Source organism: Chionomys nivalis, chromosome 9, assembly GCF_950005125.1.
Source record: "Chionomys nivalis chromosome 9, mChiNiv1.1, whole genome shotgun sequence".
Lineage (NCBI taxonomy): Eukaryota > Metazoa > Chordata > Mammalia > Rodentia > Cricetidae > Chionomys > Chionomys nivalis.
This window is the reverse complement of record NC_080094.1, coordinates 88,471,355-88,487,291: the sequence shown is the minus strand read 5'-3', so window position 1 is coordinate 88,487,291 and position 15,937 is coordinate 88,471,355.

Sequence of the window (15,937 nt, the reverse complement as noted above, 5' to 3'; positions counted from 1 at the left end):
GGCCTCATCAAACTCAGCAGGCAGAGCTCTTTACCACGAAGCCATCTTTCCTGCCTCTTCCTTGTGGTGCCACTAGACGGCGCCAAACCTCCTTTTGAGAGCAATTACGTGGTTCCCAGGAATCGAACTTCTGACCTTTGGAAGGGCAACCAATGCTCTTAACCCCTGAGCTGTCTCTCCAGCTCTTCTTACTGTAGCCAAAAGAGGGCACTAGACCTCATGGCAGATGGTTGTGACCCATTATGTGGTCGCCTGGAATTGAATTCAGGAGGTTGGAAGAGCAGGCAATTCTCTTAACCATTGAGCCATTTCTCTTGCATCTTCCTTCTGTTGCCAGTAGAGGGCACCAAACCTCCTTTTGAGAGCAATTATGTGGTTGCCAGGAATCGAACTTCTGACCTTTGGAAGGGCAGGCAAAGCTCTTAACCACTGAGCTATCTCCCCAGCTCTTCTTTCTGTATCCAAAAGAGGGCTCAAGACCTCATTGCAGATGGTTGTGAGCCATTATGTGGTTGCCTGGAATTCAGTTCAGGAGGTTGGAAGAGCAGGCAATGTTCTTAACCACTGAGCCATCTCTCCAACCCGTTTTTCAACTTCTTGAACTAAACCAGGTTTACTCAATGTGGTGTGTGGATCACATCTCCATTTCCCTAACATGTGGAGTACAGGGGTCTCCGTGGACCTATTGGCTCTTCGTGTACCTCATAGAGGAGGTCTAGATAAATTGTTTCTCTGGCTTAAAATTGGTACACCTTTTGCTGGTGTTTGTCGTCCTTTGGATGTCTTGGATGTGAGTTCTTCTTCAGGCACATGAACATGCCTGTATTTTCTTCTTCTAGTCATCTTGCCTTACTCTCCTTGGTGTTGTCTCTGAAGCACGCTGGCTCGTGGTTATAGAGCTGTGAGCCTTTAACATCCTAACAAAAGCTTTTGCCTCATTCAGTCACAACAACGCGGGCCCTGGCCCTTGGCCCTGACTCTATGTCTGTATGTGGTCTCATCAAACTCAGCAGGCAATGCTCTTTACCACAGAGCCATCTCTCTTGCCTCTTCCTTGTGGTGCCACTAGAGGGCGCCAAACCTCCTTTTGAGAGCAATTATTTGGTAGCCAGGAATCGAACTTCTGACCTTCGGAAGGGCAGCCAATGTTCTTAACCACTGACCTATCTCTCCAGCTTTTCTTACTGTAGCCAAAAGAGGGCACAAGACCTCATGGCAGATGGTTGTGAATCATTATGTGGTTGCCTGCAATTGATTTCAGGAGGTTCTAAGAGCAGGCAATGCTCTTAAGCACTGAACCATCTCTCATGCCTCTTCTTTTTTGCCAGTAAAGGGCACCAAATCTACCTTTTGAGAGCAATTATGGGATTGCCAGGAATGGAACTTCTGACCTTTGGAAGGGCAGCCAAAGCTCTTATCCACTGAGCTAACACCCCAGCTCTTATTTTTGTATCCAAAAGAGGGCACAAGACCTCATTGCAGATAGTTGTGAGCCATTATGTGGTTGCCTGGAATTGAATTCAGGAGGTTGGAAGAGGAGGCAATGATCTTAACGACGGAGCCATCTCTCATGCCTCTTCCTTATGTTGCCAGTAGAGGGCACCAAACCTCCTTTTGAGAGCAATTATGTGATTTCCAGGAATCGAACTTCTGACCTTTGGAAGAGCAGGCAATGCTCTTAACCACTGAGCCATCTCTCCAACCCGTTTTTCAACTTCTTTTACTAAACCAGCTTTAGTCAATGTGGTGTGTGGATCACATCTCCATTTACCTGACATGTGGAGTACAGGGGTCTGCATGGACCTATTGGCCATTCATGTACCTCATAGAGGAGGTCTAGATAAATTGTTTCTCTGGCTTTAAATAGGTTAGCATTTTGCTGGTGTTTGTAGTCCCTTGATTGTCTTGTATATGAGTTCTTCTTCAGGCACATGAACATGCCAATATTTTCTTCTTCTAGCCATCTTGCCTTACTCTCCTTGGTGTTGTCTCTGAAGCACGCTGGCTCATGGTGATAGAGCTGTGAGTCTTTAACATCCTAACAAGAGCTTTTGCCTCATTCAGTCACAACAACGTGGGCCCTGGCCCTGTGCCCCGACTCTATGTCTGTTCTTGGCCTCATCAAACTCAGCAGGGAGAGCTCTTTACCTCAGAGCCATCTTTCCTGCCTCTTCCTTGTGGTGCCACTAGAGGGCGCCAAACCTCCTTTTGAGAGCAATTACGTGGTTCCCAGGAATCGAACTTCTGACCTTTGGAAGGGCAACCAATGCTCTTAACCACTGAGCTATCTCTCCAGCTCTTCTTACTGTAGCCAAAAGAGGGCACAAGACCTCATGGCAGATGGTTTTGAGCCATTATGTGGTCGCCTGGAATTGAATTCAGGAGGTTGGAAGAGCAGGCAATTCTCTTAACCATTGAGCCATCTCTCTTACATCTTCCTTCTGTTGCCAGTAGAGGGCACCAAACCTCCTTTTGAGAGCAATTATGTGGTTGCCAGGAATCGAACTTCTGACCTTTGGAAGGGCAGGCAAAGCTCTTAACCACTGAGCTATCTCCCCAGCTCTTCTTTCTGTATCCAAAAGAGGGCACAACACCTCATTGCAGATGGTTGTGAGCCATTATGTGGTTGCCTGGAATTCAGTTCAGGAGGTTGGAAGAGCAGGCAATGTTCTTAACCACTGAGCCATCTCTCCAACCCGTTTTTCAACTTCTTGAACTAAACCAGGTTTACTCAATGTGGTGTGTGGATCATATCTGAATTCCACTAACATGTGGAGTACAGGGGTCTCCATGGACATATTGGCCGTTCGCGTACCTCATAGATGAAGTCTAGATAAATTGTTTGTCTGGCTTTAAATTGGTAAACCTTTTGCTGGTGTTTGTCGTCCTTTGGATGTCTTGGATGTGAGTTCTTCTTAAGGAACATGAACATGCCTGTATTTTCTTCTTCTAACCATCTTTCCTCATTCTGCTTGGTGGTGTCCCTGAAGCATGCAGGCTCATGCTGATAGAGCTGTGAGTCTTTATTATCCCAACACAATGTTTGGCCTGATTCTGAGACATCAACGGGGGCCCTGGCTGTATGTGTCCACTTGGCCTCATCAACTTCAGCAGGCAATGCTCTTAACCACTGAGCCATCTCTCCTGCCTCTTCCTTCTGTTGCCAGTAGAGGACACCAAACCTCATTTTGAGAGCAATTATGTGATTTCCAGGAATCGAACTTGGAAGGGCAGGCAATGCTCTTAACCACTGAGCCATCTCTCCTGCCTCTCCCCTCTGTTGCCAGTAGAGGGCACCAAACCTCTTTTGAGAGCAACTATGTGATTCCCAGGAATCGAACTTCAGATCTTTGGAAGAGCAGGCAATGCTCTTAACGACTGAGCCATCTCTCCAACCCGTTTTTCAACTTCTTTTACTAAACCAGCTTTAGTCAATGTGGTGTGTGTATCACATCTCCATTTCCCTAACGTGTGGAGTACAGGGGTCTGCATGGACCTATTGGCCATTCATGTACCTCATAGAGGAGGTCTAGATAAATTGTTTCTCTGGCTTTAAATAGGTTAACATTTTGCTGGTGTTTGTAGTCCCTTGATTGTCTTGTATATGAGTTCTTCTTCAGGCACATGAACATGCCAATATTTTCTTCTTCTAGCCATCTTGCCTTACTCTCCTTGGTGTTGTCTCTGAAGCACGCTGGCTCATGGTGATAGAGCTGCGAGTCTTTAACATCCTAACAAGAGCTTTTGCCTCATTCAGTCACAACAACGTGGGCCCTGGCCCTGTGCCCCGACTCTATGTCTGTTCTTGGCCTCATCAAACTCAGCAGGCAGAGCTCTTTACCACGAAGCCATCTTTCCTGCCTCTTCCTTGTGGTGCCACTAGACGGCGCCAAACCTCCTTTTGAGAGCAATTACGTGGTTCCCAGGAATCGAACTTCTGACCTTTGGAAGGGCAACCAATGCTCTTAACCCCTGAGCTGTCTCTCCAGCTCTTCTTACTGTAGCCAAAAGAGGGCACTAGACCTCATGGCAGATGGTTGTGACCCATTATGTGGTCGCCTGGAATTGAATTCAGGAGGTTGGAAGAGCAGGCAGTTCTCTTAACCATTGAGCCATTTCTCTTGCATCTTCCTTCTGTTGCCAGTAGAGGGCACCAAACCTCCTTTTGAGAGCAATTATGTGGTTGCCAGGAATCGAACTTCTGACCTTTGGAAGGGCAGGCAAAGCTCTTAACCACTGAGCTATCTCCCCAGCTCTTCTTTCTGTATCCAAAAGAGGGCTCAAGACCTCATTGCAGATGGTTGTGAGCCATTATGTGGTTGCCTGGAATTCAGTTCAGGAGGTTGGAAGAGCAGGCAATGTTCTTAACCACTGAGCCATCTCTCCAACCCGTTTTTCAACTTCTTGAACTAAACCAGGTTTACTCAATGTGGTGTGTGGATCATATCTGCATTCCACTAACATGTGGAGTACAGGGGTCTCCATGGACATTTTGGCCGTTCGTGTACCTCATAGAGGAGGTCTAGATAAATTGTTTCTCTGGCTTAAAATTGGTACACCTTTTGCTGGTGTTTGTCGTCCTTTGGATGTCTTGGATGTGAGTTCTTCTTCAGGAACATGAACATGCCTGTATTTTCTTCTTCTAGTCATCTTGCCTTACTCTCCTTGGTGTTGTCTCTGAAGCACGCTGGCTCGTGGTGATAGAGCTGTGAGCCTTTAACATCCTAACAAAAGCTTTTGCCTCATTCAGTCACAACAACGCGGGCCCTGGCCCTTGGCCCTGACTCTATGTCTGTATGTGGTCTCATCAAACTCAGCAGGCAATGCTCTTTACCACAGAGCCATCTCTCTTGCCTCTTCCTTGTGGTGCCACTAGAGGGCGCCAAACCTCCTTTTGAGAGCAATTATTTGGTAGCCAGGAATCGAACTTCTGACCTTCGGAAGGGCAGCCAATGTTCTTAACCACTGACCTATCTCTCCAGCTTTTCTTACTGTAGCCAAAAGAGGGCACAAGACCTCATGGCAGATGGTTGTGAATCATTATGTGGTTGCCTGCAATTGATTTCAGGAGGTTCTAAGCAGGCAATGCTCTTAAGCACTGAACCATCTCTCATGCCTCTTCTTTTTTGCCAGTAAAGGGCACCAAATCTACCTTTTAAGAGCAATTATGGGATTGCCAGGAATGGAACTTCTGACCTTTGGAAGGGCAGCCAAAGCTCTTATCCACTGAGCTAACACCCCAGCTCTTATTTTTGTATCCAAAAGAGGGCACAAGACCTCATTGCAGATGGTTGTGAGCCATTATGTGGTTGCCTGGAATTGAATTCAGGAGGTTGGAAGAGGAGGCAATGATCTTAACCACGGAGCCATCTCTCATGCCTCTTCCTTATGTTGCCAGTAGAGGGCACCAAACCTCCTTTCGAGAGCAATTATGTGATTTCCAGGAATCGAACTTCTGACCTTTGGAAGAGCAGGCAATGCTCTTAACCACTGAGCCATCTCTCCAACCCGTTTTTCAACTTCTTTTACTAAACCAGCTTTAGTCAATGTGGTGTGTGGATCACATCTCCATTTCCCTGACGTGTGGAGTACAGGGGTCTGCATGGACCTATTGGCCGTTCATGTACCTCATAGAGGAGGTCTAGATAAATTGTTTCTCTGGCTTTAAATAGGTTAACATTTTGCTGGTGTTTGTAGTCCTTTGATTGTCTTGGATATGAGTTCTTCTTCAGGCACATGAACATGCCAATATTTTCTTCTTCTAGCCATCTTGCCTTACTCTCCTTGGTGTTGTCTCTGAAGCACGCTGGCTCATGGTGATAGAGCTGTGAGTCTTTAACATCCTAACAAGAGCTTTTGCCTCATTCAGTCACAACAACGTGGGCCCTGGCCCTGTGCCCCGACTCTATGTCTGTTCTTGGCCTCATCAAACGCAGCAGGCAAAGCTCTTTACCACAGACCATCTTTCCTGCCTCTTCCTTGTGGTGCCACTAGAGGGCGCCAAACCTCCTTTTGAGAGCAATTACGTGGTTCCCAGGAATCGAACTTCTGACCTTTGGAAGGGCAACCAATGCTCTTAACCACTGAGCTGTCTCTCCAGCTCTTCTTACTGTAGCCAAAAGAGGGCACAAGACCTCATGGCAGATGGTTGTGACCCGTTATGTGGTCGCCTGGAATTGAATTCAGGAGGTTGGAAGAGCAGGCAATTCTCTTAACCAGTGAGCCATCTCTCTTGCATCTTCCTTCTGTTGCCAGTAGAGGGCACCAAACCTCCTTTTGAGAGCAATTATGTGGTTGCCAGGAATCGAACTTCTGACCTTTGGAAGGGCAGGCAAAGCTCTTAACCACTGAGCTATCTCCCCAGCTCTTCTTTCTGTATCCAAAAGAGGGCACAAGACCTCATTGCAGATGGTTGTGAGCCATTATGTGGTTGCCTGGAATTCAGTTCAGGAGGTTGGAAGAGCAGGCAATGTTCTTAACCACTGAGCCATCTCTCCAACCCGTTTTTCAACTTCTTGAACTAAACCAGGTTTACTCAATGTGGTGTGTGGATCATATCTGCATTCCACTAACATGTGGAGTACAGGGTTCTCCATGGACATATTGGCCGTTCGCGTACCTCATAGATGAAGTCTAGATAAATTGTTTGTCTGGCTTTAAATTGGTAAACCTTTTGCTGGTGTTTGTCGTCCTTTGGATGTGAGTTCTTCTTAAGGAACATGAACATGCCTGTATTTTCTTCTTCTAACCATCTTTCCTCATTCTGCTTGGTGGTGTCCCTGAAGCATGCAGGCTCATGCTGATAGAGCTGTGAGTCTTTATTATCCTAACAAAATGTTTTGCCTGATTCTGAGACAACAACGGGGGCCCTGGCTGTATGTGTCCACTTGGCCTCATCAACCTCAGCAGGCAATGCTCTTAACCACTGAGCCATCTCTCCTGCCTCTTCCTTCTGTTGCCAGTAGAGGGCACCAAACCTCCTTTTGAGAGCAATTATGTGATTTCCAGGAATAGAACTTCTGAACTTTGGAAGAGTAGGCAATGCTCTTAACCACTGAGCCATCTCTCCTGCTTCTCCCCTCTGTTGCCAGTAGAGGGCACCAAACCTCATTTTGAGAGCAACTATGTGATTCCCAGGAATCGAACTTCTGACCTTTGGAAGAGCAGGCAATGCTCTTAACCACTGAGCCATCTCTCCAACCCGTTTTTCAACTTCTTTTACTAAACCAGGTTTACTCAATGTGGTGTGTGGATCACATCTCCATTTCCCTAACATGTGGAGTACAGGGGTCTCCGTGGACCTATTGGCCGTTCGTGTACCTCATAGAGGAGGTTTAGCTAAATTGTTTCTCTGGCTTAAAATTGGTACACCTTTTGCTGGTGTTTGTCGTCCTTTGGATGTCTTGGATGTGAGTTCTTCTTCAGGAACATGAACATGCCTGTATTTTCTTCTTCTAGTCATCTTGCCTTACACTCCTTGGTGTTGTCTCTGAAGCACGCTGGCTCGTGGTGATAGAGCTGTGAGTCTTTATTATCCTAACAAAATGTTTTGCCTGATTCTGAGACAACAACGGGGGCCCTGGCTGTATGTGTCCACTTGGCCTCATCAACCTCAGCCGGCAATGCTCTTAACCACTGAGCCATCTCTCCTGCCTCTTCCTTCTGTTGGCAGTAGAGGACACCAAACCTCCTTTTGAGAGCAATTATGTGATTTCCAGGAATCGAACTTGGAAGAGCAGGCAATGCCCTTAACCACTGAGCCATCTCTCCAACCCGTTTTTCAACTTCTTTTACTAAACCAGCTTTAGTCAATGTGGTGTGTGGATCACATCTCCATTTCCCTAACGTGTGGAGTACAGGGGTCTGCATGGACCTATTGGCCATTCATGTACCTCATAGAGGAGGTCTAGATAAATTGTTTCTCTGGCTTTAAATAGGTTAACATTTTGCTGGTGTTTGTAGTCCCTTGATTGTCCTGGATATGAGTTCTTCTTCATGCACATGATCATGCCAATATTTTCTTCTTGTAGCCATCTTGCCTTACTCTCCTTGGTGTTGTCTCTGAAGCACGCTGGCTCATGGTGATAGAGCTGTGAGTCTTTAACATCCTAACAAGAGCTTTTGTCTCATTGGGTCACAACAACGTGGGCCCTGGCCCTGTGCCCCGACTCTATGTCTGTTCTTTGCCTCACCAAACGCAGCAGGCAAAGCTCTTTACCACAGAGCCATCTTTCCTGCCTCTTCCTTGTGGTGCCACTAGAGGGCGCCAAACCTCCTTTTGAGAGCAATTATGTGGTTCCCAGGAATCGAACTTCTGACCTTTGGAAGGGCAAACAATGCTCTTAACCACTGAGCTGTCTCTCCAGCTCTTCTTACTGTAGCCAAAAGAGGGCACAAGACCTCATGGCAGATGGTTGTGACCCATTATGTGGTCGCCTGGAATTGAATTCAGGAGGTTAGAAGAGCAGGCAATTCTCTTAACCACTGAGCCATCTCTCTTGCATCTTCCTTCTGTTGCCAGTAGAGGGCACCAAACCTCCTTTTGAGAGCAATTATGTGGTTGCCAGGAATCGAACTTCTGACCTTTGGAAGGGCAGGCAAAGCTCTTAACCACTGAGCTATCTCCCCAGCTCTTCTTTCTGTATCCAAAAGAGGGCACAACACCTCATTGCAGATGGTTGTGAGCCATTATGTGGTTGCCTGGAATTCAGTTCAGGAGGTTGGAAGAGCAGGCAATGTTCTTAACCACTGAGCCATCTCTCCAACCCGTTTTTCAACTTCTTGAACTAAACCAGGTTTATTCAATGTGGTGTGTGGATCATATCTGAATTCCACTAACATGTGGAGTACAGGGGTCTCCATGGACATATTGGCCGTTCGCGTACCTCATAGATGAAGTCTAGATAAATTGTTTGTCTGGCTTTAAATTGGTAAACCTTTTGCTGGTGTTTGTCGTCCTTTGGATGTCTTGGATGTGAGTTCTTCTTAAGGAACATGAACATGCCTGTATTTTCTTCTTCTAACCATCTTTCCTCATTCTGCTTGGTGGTGTCCCTGAAGCATGCAGGCTCATGCTGATAGAGCTGTGAGTCTTTATTATCCCAACACAATGTTTGGCCTGATTCTGAGACATCAACGGGGGCCCTGGCTGTATGTGTCCACTTGGCCTCATCAACTTCAGCAGGCAATGCTCTTAACCACTGAGCCATCTCTCCTGCCTCTTCCTTCTGTTGCCAGTAGAGGACACCAAACCTCATTTTGAGAGCAATTATGTGATTTCCAGGAATCGAACTTGGAAGGGCAGGCAATGCTCTTAACCACTGAGCCATCTCTCCTGCCTCTCCCCTCTGTTGCCAGTAGAGGGCACCAAACCTCTTTTGAGAGCAACTATGTGATTCCCAGGAATCGAACTTCAGATCTTTGGAAGAGCAGGCAATGCTCTTAACCACTGAGCCATCTCTCCAACCCGTTTTTCAACTTCTTTTACTAAACCAGCTTTAGTCAATGTGGTGTGTGTATCACATCTCCATTTCCCTAACGTGTGGAGTACAGGGGTCTGCATGGACCTATTGGCCATTCATGTACCTCATAGAGGAGGTCTAGATAAATTGTTTCTCTGGCTTTAAATAGGTTAACATTTTGCTGGTGTTTGTAGTCCCTTGATTGTCTTGTATATGAGTTCTTCTTCAGGCACATGAACATGCCAATATTTTCTTCTTCTAGCCATCTTGCCTTACTCTCCTTGGTGTTGTCTCTGAAGCACGCTGGCTCATGGTGATAGAGCTGCGAGTCTTTAACATCCTAACAAGAGCTTTTGCCTCATTCAGTCACAACAACGTGGGCCCTGGCCCTGTGCCCCGACTCTATGTCTGTTCTTGGCCTCATCAAACTCAGCAGGCAGAGCTCTTTACCACGAAGCCATCTTTCCTGCCTCTTCCTTGTGGTGCCACTAGACGGCGCCAAACCTCCTTTTGAGAGCAATTACGTGGTTCCCAGGAATCGAACTTCTGACCTTTGGAAGGGCAACCAATGCTCTTAACCCCTGAGCTGTCTCTCCAGCTCTTCTTACTGTAGCCAAAAGAGGGCACTAGACCTCATGGCAGATGGTTGTGACCCATTATGTGGTCGCCTGGAATTGAATTCAGGAGGTTGGAAGAGCAGGCAGTTCTCTTAACCATTGAGCCATTTCTCTTGCATCTTCCTTCTGTTGCCAGTAGAGGGCACCAAACCTCCTTTTGAGAGCAATTATGTGGTTGCCAGGAATCGAACTTCTGACCTTTGGAAGGGCAGGCAAAGCTCTTAACCACTGAGCTATCTCCCCAGCTCTTCTTTCTGTATCCAAAAGAGGGCTCAAGACCTCATTGCAGATGGTTGTGAGCCATTATGTGGTTGCCTGGAATTCAGTTCAGGAGGTTGGAAGAGCAGGCAATGTTCTTAACCACTGAGCCATCTCTCCAACCCGTTTTTCAACTTCTTGAACTAAACCAGGTTTACTCAATGTGGTGTGTGGATCATATCTGCATTCCACTAACATGTGGAGTACAGGGGTCTCCATGGACATTTTGGCCGTTCGTGTACCTCATAGAGGAGGTCTAGATAAATTGTTTCTCTGGCTTAAAATTGGTACACCTTTTGCTGGTGTTTGTCGTCCTTTGGATGTCTTGGATGTGAGTTCTTCTTCAGGAACATGAACATGCCTGTATTTTCTTCTTCTAGTCATCTTGCCTTACTCTCCTTGGTGTTGTCTCTGAAGCACGCTGGCTCGTGGTGATAGAGCTGTGAGCCTTTAACATCCTAACAAAAGCTTTTGCCTCATTCAGTCACAACAACGCGGGCCCTGGCCCTTGGCCCTGACTCTATGTCTGTATGTGGTCTCATCAAACTCAGCAGGCAATGCTCTTTACCACAGAGCCATCTCTCTTGCCTCTTCCTTGTGGTGCCACTAGAGGGCGCCAAACCTCCTTTTGAGAGCAATTATTTGGTAGCCAGGAATCGAACTTCTGACCTTCGGAAGGGCAGCCAATGTTCTTAACCACTGACCTATCTCTCCAGCTTTTCTTACTGTAGCCAAAAGAGGGCACAAGACCTCATGGCAGATGGTTGTGAATCATTATGTGGTTGCCTGCAATTGATTTCAGGAGGTTCTAAGCAGGCAATGCTCTTAAGCACTGAACCATCTCTCATGCCTCTTCTTTTTTGCCAGTAAAGGGCACCAAATCTACCTTTTAAGAGCAATTATGGGATTGCCAGGAATGGAACTTCTGACCTTTGGAAGGGCAGCCAAAGCTCTTATCCACTGAGCTAACACCCCAGCTCTTATTTTTGTATCCAAAAGAGGGCACAAGACCTCATTGCAGATGGTTGTGAGCCATTATGTGGTTGCCTGGAATTGAATTCAGGAGGTTGGAAGAGGAGGCAATGATCTTAACCACGGAGCCATCTCTCATGCCTCTTCCTTATGTTGCCAGTAGAGGGCACCAAACCTCCTTTCGAGAGCAATTATGTGATTTCCAGGAATCGAACTTCTGACCTTTGGAAGAGCAGGCAATGCTCTTAACCACTGAGCCATCTCTCCAACCCGTTTTTCAACTTCTTTTACTAAACCAGCTTTAGTCAATGTGGTGTGTGGATCACATCTCCATTTCCCTGACGTGTGGAGTACAGGGGTCTGCATGGACCTATTGGCCGTTCATGTACCTCATAGAGGAGGTCTAGATAAATTGTTTCTCTGGCTTTAAATAGGTTAACATTTTGCTGGTGTTTGTAGTCCTTTGATTGTCTTGGATATGAGTTCTTCTTCAGGCACATGAACATGCCAATATTTTCTTCTTCTAGCCATCTTGCCTTACTCTCCTTGGTGTTGTCTCTGAAGCACGCTGGCTCATGGTGATAGAGCTGTGAGTCTTTAACATCCTAACAAGAGCTTTTGCCTCATTCAGTCACAACAACGTGGGCCCTGGCCCTGTGCCCCGACTCTATGTCTGTTCTTGGCCTCATCAAACGCAGCAGGCAAAGCTCTTTACCACAGACCATCTTTCCTGCCTCTTCCTTGTGGTGCCACTAGAGGGCGCCAAACCTCCTTTTGAGAGCAATTACGTGGTTCCCAGGAATCGAACTTCTGACCTTTGGAAGGGCAACCAATGCTCTTAACCACTGAGCTGTCTCTCCAGCTCTTCTTACTGTAGCCAAAAGAGGGCACAAGACCTCATGGCAGATGGTTGTGACCCGTTATGTGGTCGCCTGGAATTGAATTCAGGAGGTTGGAAGAGCAGGCAATTCTCTTAACCAGTGAGCCATCTCTCTTGCATCTTCCTTCTGTTGCCAGTAGAGGGCACCAAACCTCCTTTTGAGAGCAATTATGTGGTTGCCAGGAATCGAACTTCTGACCTTTGGAAGGGCAGGCAAAGCTCTTAACCACTGAGCTATCTCCCCAGCTCTTCTTTCTGTATCCAAAAGAGGGCACAAGACCTCATTGCAGATGGTTGTGAGCCATTATGTGGTTGCCTGGAATTCAGTTCAGGAGGTTGGAAGAGCAGGCAATGTTCTTAACCACTGAGCCATCTCTCCAACCCGTTTTTCAACTTCTTGAACTAAACCAGGTTTACTCAATGTGGTGTGTGGATCATATCTGCATTCCACTAACATGTGGAGTACAGGGTTCTCCATGGACATATTGGCCGTTCGCGTACCTCATAGATGAAGTCTAGATAAATTGTTTGTCTGGCTTTAAATTGGTAAACCTTTTGCTGGTGTTTGTCGTCCTTTGGATGTGAGTTCTTCTTAAGGAACATGAACATGCCTGTATTTTCTTCTTCTAACCATCTTTCCTCATTCTGCTTGGTGGTGTCCCTGAAGCATGCAGGCTCATGCTGATAGAGCTGTGAGTCTTTATTATCCTAACAAAATGTTTTGCCTGATTCTGAGACAACAACGGGGGCCCTGGCTGTATGTGTCCACTTGGCCTCATCAACCTCAGCAGGCAATGCTCTTAACCACTGAGCCATCTCTCCTGCCTCTTCCTTCTGTTGCCAGTAGAGGGCACCAAACCTCCTTTTGAGAGCAATTATGTGATTTCCAGGAATAGAACTTCTGAACTTTGGAAGAGTAGGCAATGCTCTTAACCACTGAGCCATCTCTCCTGCTTCTCCCCTCTGTTGCCAGTAGAGGGCACCAAACCTCATTTTGAGAGCAACTATGTGATTCCCAGGAATCGAACTTCTGACCTTTGGAAGAGCAGGCAATGCTCTTAACCACTGAGCCATCTCTCCAACCCGTTTTTCAACTTCTTTTACTAAACCAGGTTTACTCAATGTGGTGTGTGGATCACATCTCCATTTCCCTAACATGTGGAGTACAGGGGTCTCCGTGGACCTATTGGCCGTTCGTGTACCTAATAGAGGAGGTTTAGCTAAATTGTTTCTCTGGCTTAAAATTGGTACACCTTTTGCTGGTGTTTGTCGTCCTTTGGATGTCTTGGATGTGAGTTCTTCTTCAGGAACATGAACATGCCTGTATTTTCTTCTTCTAGTCATCTTGCCTTACTCTCCTTGGTGTTGTCTCTGAAGCACGCTGGCTCGTGGTGATAGAGCTGTGAGTCTTTATTATCCTAACAAAATGTTTTGCCTGATTCTGAGACAACAACGGGGGCCCTGGCTGTATGTGTCCACTTGGCCTCATCAACCTCAGCCGGCAATGCTCTTAACCACTGAGCCATCTCTCCTGCCTCTTCCTTCTGTTGGCAGTAGAGGACACCAAACCTCCTTTTGAGAGCAATTATGTGATTTCCAGGAATCGAACTTGGAAGAGCAGGCAATGCCCTTAACCACTGAGCCATCTCTCCAACCCGTTTTTCAACTTCTTTTACTAAACCAGCTTTAGTCAATGTGGTGTGTGGATCACATCTCCATTTCCCTAACGTGTGGAGTACAGGGGTCTGCATGGACCTATTGGCCATTCATGTACCTCATAGAGGATGTCTAGATAAATTGTTTCTCTGGCTTTAAATAGGTTAACATTTTGCTGGTGTTTGTAGTCCCTTGATTGTCCTGGATATGAGTTCTTCTTCATGCACATGATCATGCCAATATTTTCTTCTTGTAGCCATCTTGCCTTACTCTCCTTGGTGTTGTCTCTGAAGCACGCTGGCTCATGGTGATAGAGCTGTGAGTCTTTAACATCCTAACAAGAGCTTTTGTCTCATTGGGTCACAACAACGTGGGCCCTGGCCCTGTGCCCCGACTCTATGTCTGTTCTTTGCCTCACCAAACGCAGCAGGCAAAGCTCTTTACCACAGAGCCATCTTTCCTGCCTCTTCCTTGTGGTGCCACTAGAGGGCGCCAAACCTCCTTTTGAGAGCAATTATGTGGTTCCCAGGAATCGAACTTCTGACCTTTGGAAGGGCAAACAATGCTCTTAACCACTGAGCTGTCTCTCCAGCTCTTCTTACTGTAGCCAAAAGAGGGCACAAGACCTCATGGCAGATGGTTGTGACCCATTATGTGGTCGCCTGGAATTGAATTCAGGAGGTTAGAAGAGCAGGCAATTCTCTTAACCACTGAGCCATCTCTCTTGCATCTTCCTTCTGTTGCCAGTAGAGGGCACCAAACCTCCTTTTGAGAGCAATTATGTGGTTGCCAGGAATCGAACTTCTGACCTTTGGAAGGGCAGGCAAAGCTCTTAACCACTGAGCCATCTCCCCAGCTCTTCTTTCTGTATCCCAAAGAGGGCACAAGACCTCATTGCAGATGGTTGTGAGCCATTATGTGGTTGCCTGGAATTCAGTTCAGGAGGTTGGAAGAGCAGGCAATGTTCTTAACCACTGAGCCATCTCTCCAACCCGTTTTTCAACTTCTTGAACTAAACCAGGTTTACTCAATGTGGTGTGTGGATCATATCTGCATTCCACTAACATGTGGAGTACAGGGGTCTCCGTGGACATATTGGCCGTTCGCGTACCTCATAGATGAAGTCTAGAAAAATTGTTTGTCTGGCTTTAAATTGGTAAACCTTTTGCTGGTGTTTGTCGTCCTTTGGATGTCTTGGATGTGAGTTCTTCTTAAGGAACATGAACATGCCTGTATTTTCTTCTTCTAACCATCTTTCCTCATTCTGCTTGGTGGTGTCCCTGAAGCATGCAGGCTCATGCTGATAGAGCTGTGAGTCTTTATTATCCTAACAAAATGTTTTGCCTGATTCTGAGACAACAACGGGGGCCCTGGCTGTATGTGTCCACTTGTCCTCATCAACATCAGCAGGCAATGCTCTTAACCACTGAGCCATCTCTCCTGCCTCTTCCTTCTGCTGCCAGTAGAGGGCACCAAACCTCATTTTGAGAGCAATTATGTGATTTCCAGGAATCGAACTTGGAAGGCCAGGCAATGCTCTTAACCACTGAGCCATCTCTCCTGCCTCTCCCCTCTGTTGCCAGTAGAGGGCACCAAACCTCTTTTGAGAGCAACTATGTGATTCCCAGGAATCGAACTTCAGATCTTTGGAAGAGCAGGCAATGCTCTTAACCACTGAGCCATCTCTCCAACCCGTTTTTCAACTTCTTTTACTAAAACAGCTTTAGTCAATGTGGTGTGTGTATCACATCTCCATTTCCCTAACGTGTGGAGCACAGGGGTCTGCATGGACCTATTGGCCATTCATGTACCTCATAGAGGAGGTCTAGATAAATTGTTTCTCTGGCTTTAAATAGGTTAACATTTTGCTGGTGTTTGTAGTCCCTTGATTGTCTTGTATATGAGTTCTTCTTCAGGCACATGAACATGCCAATATTTTCTTCTTCTAGCCATCTTGCCTTACTCTCCTTGGTGTTGTCTCTGAAGCACGCTGGCTCATGGTGATAGAGCTGCGAGTCTTTAACATCCTAACAAGAGCTTTTGCCTCATTCAGTCACAACAACGTGGGCCCTGGCCCTGTGCCCCGACTCTAT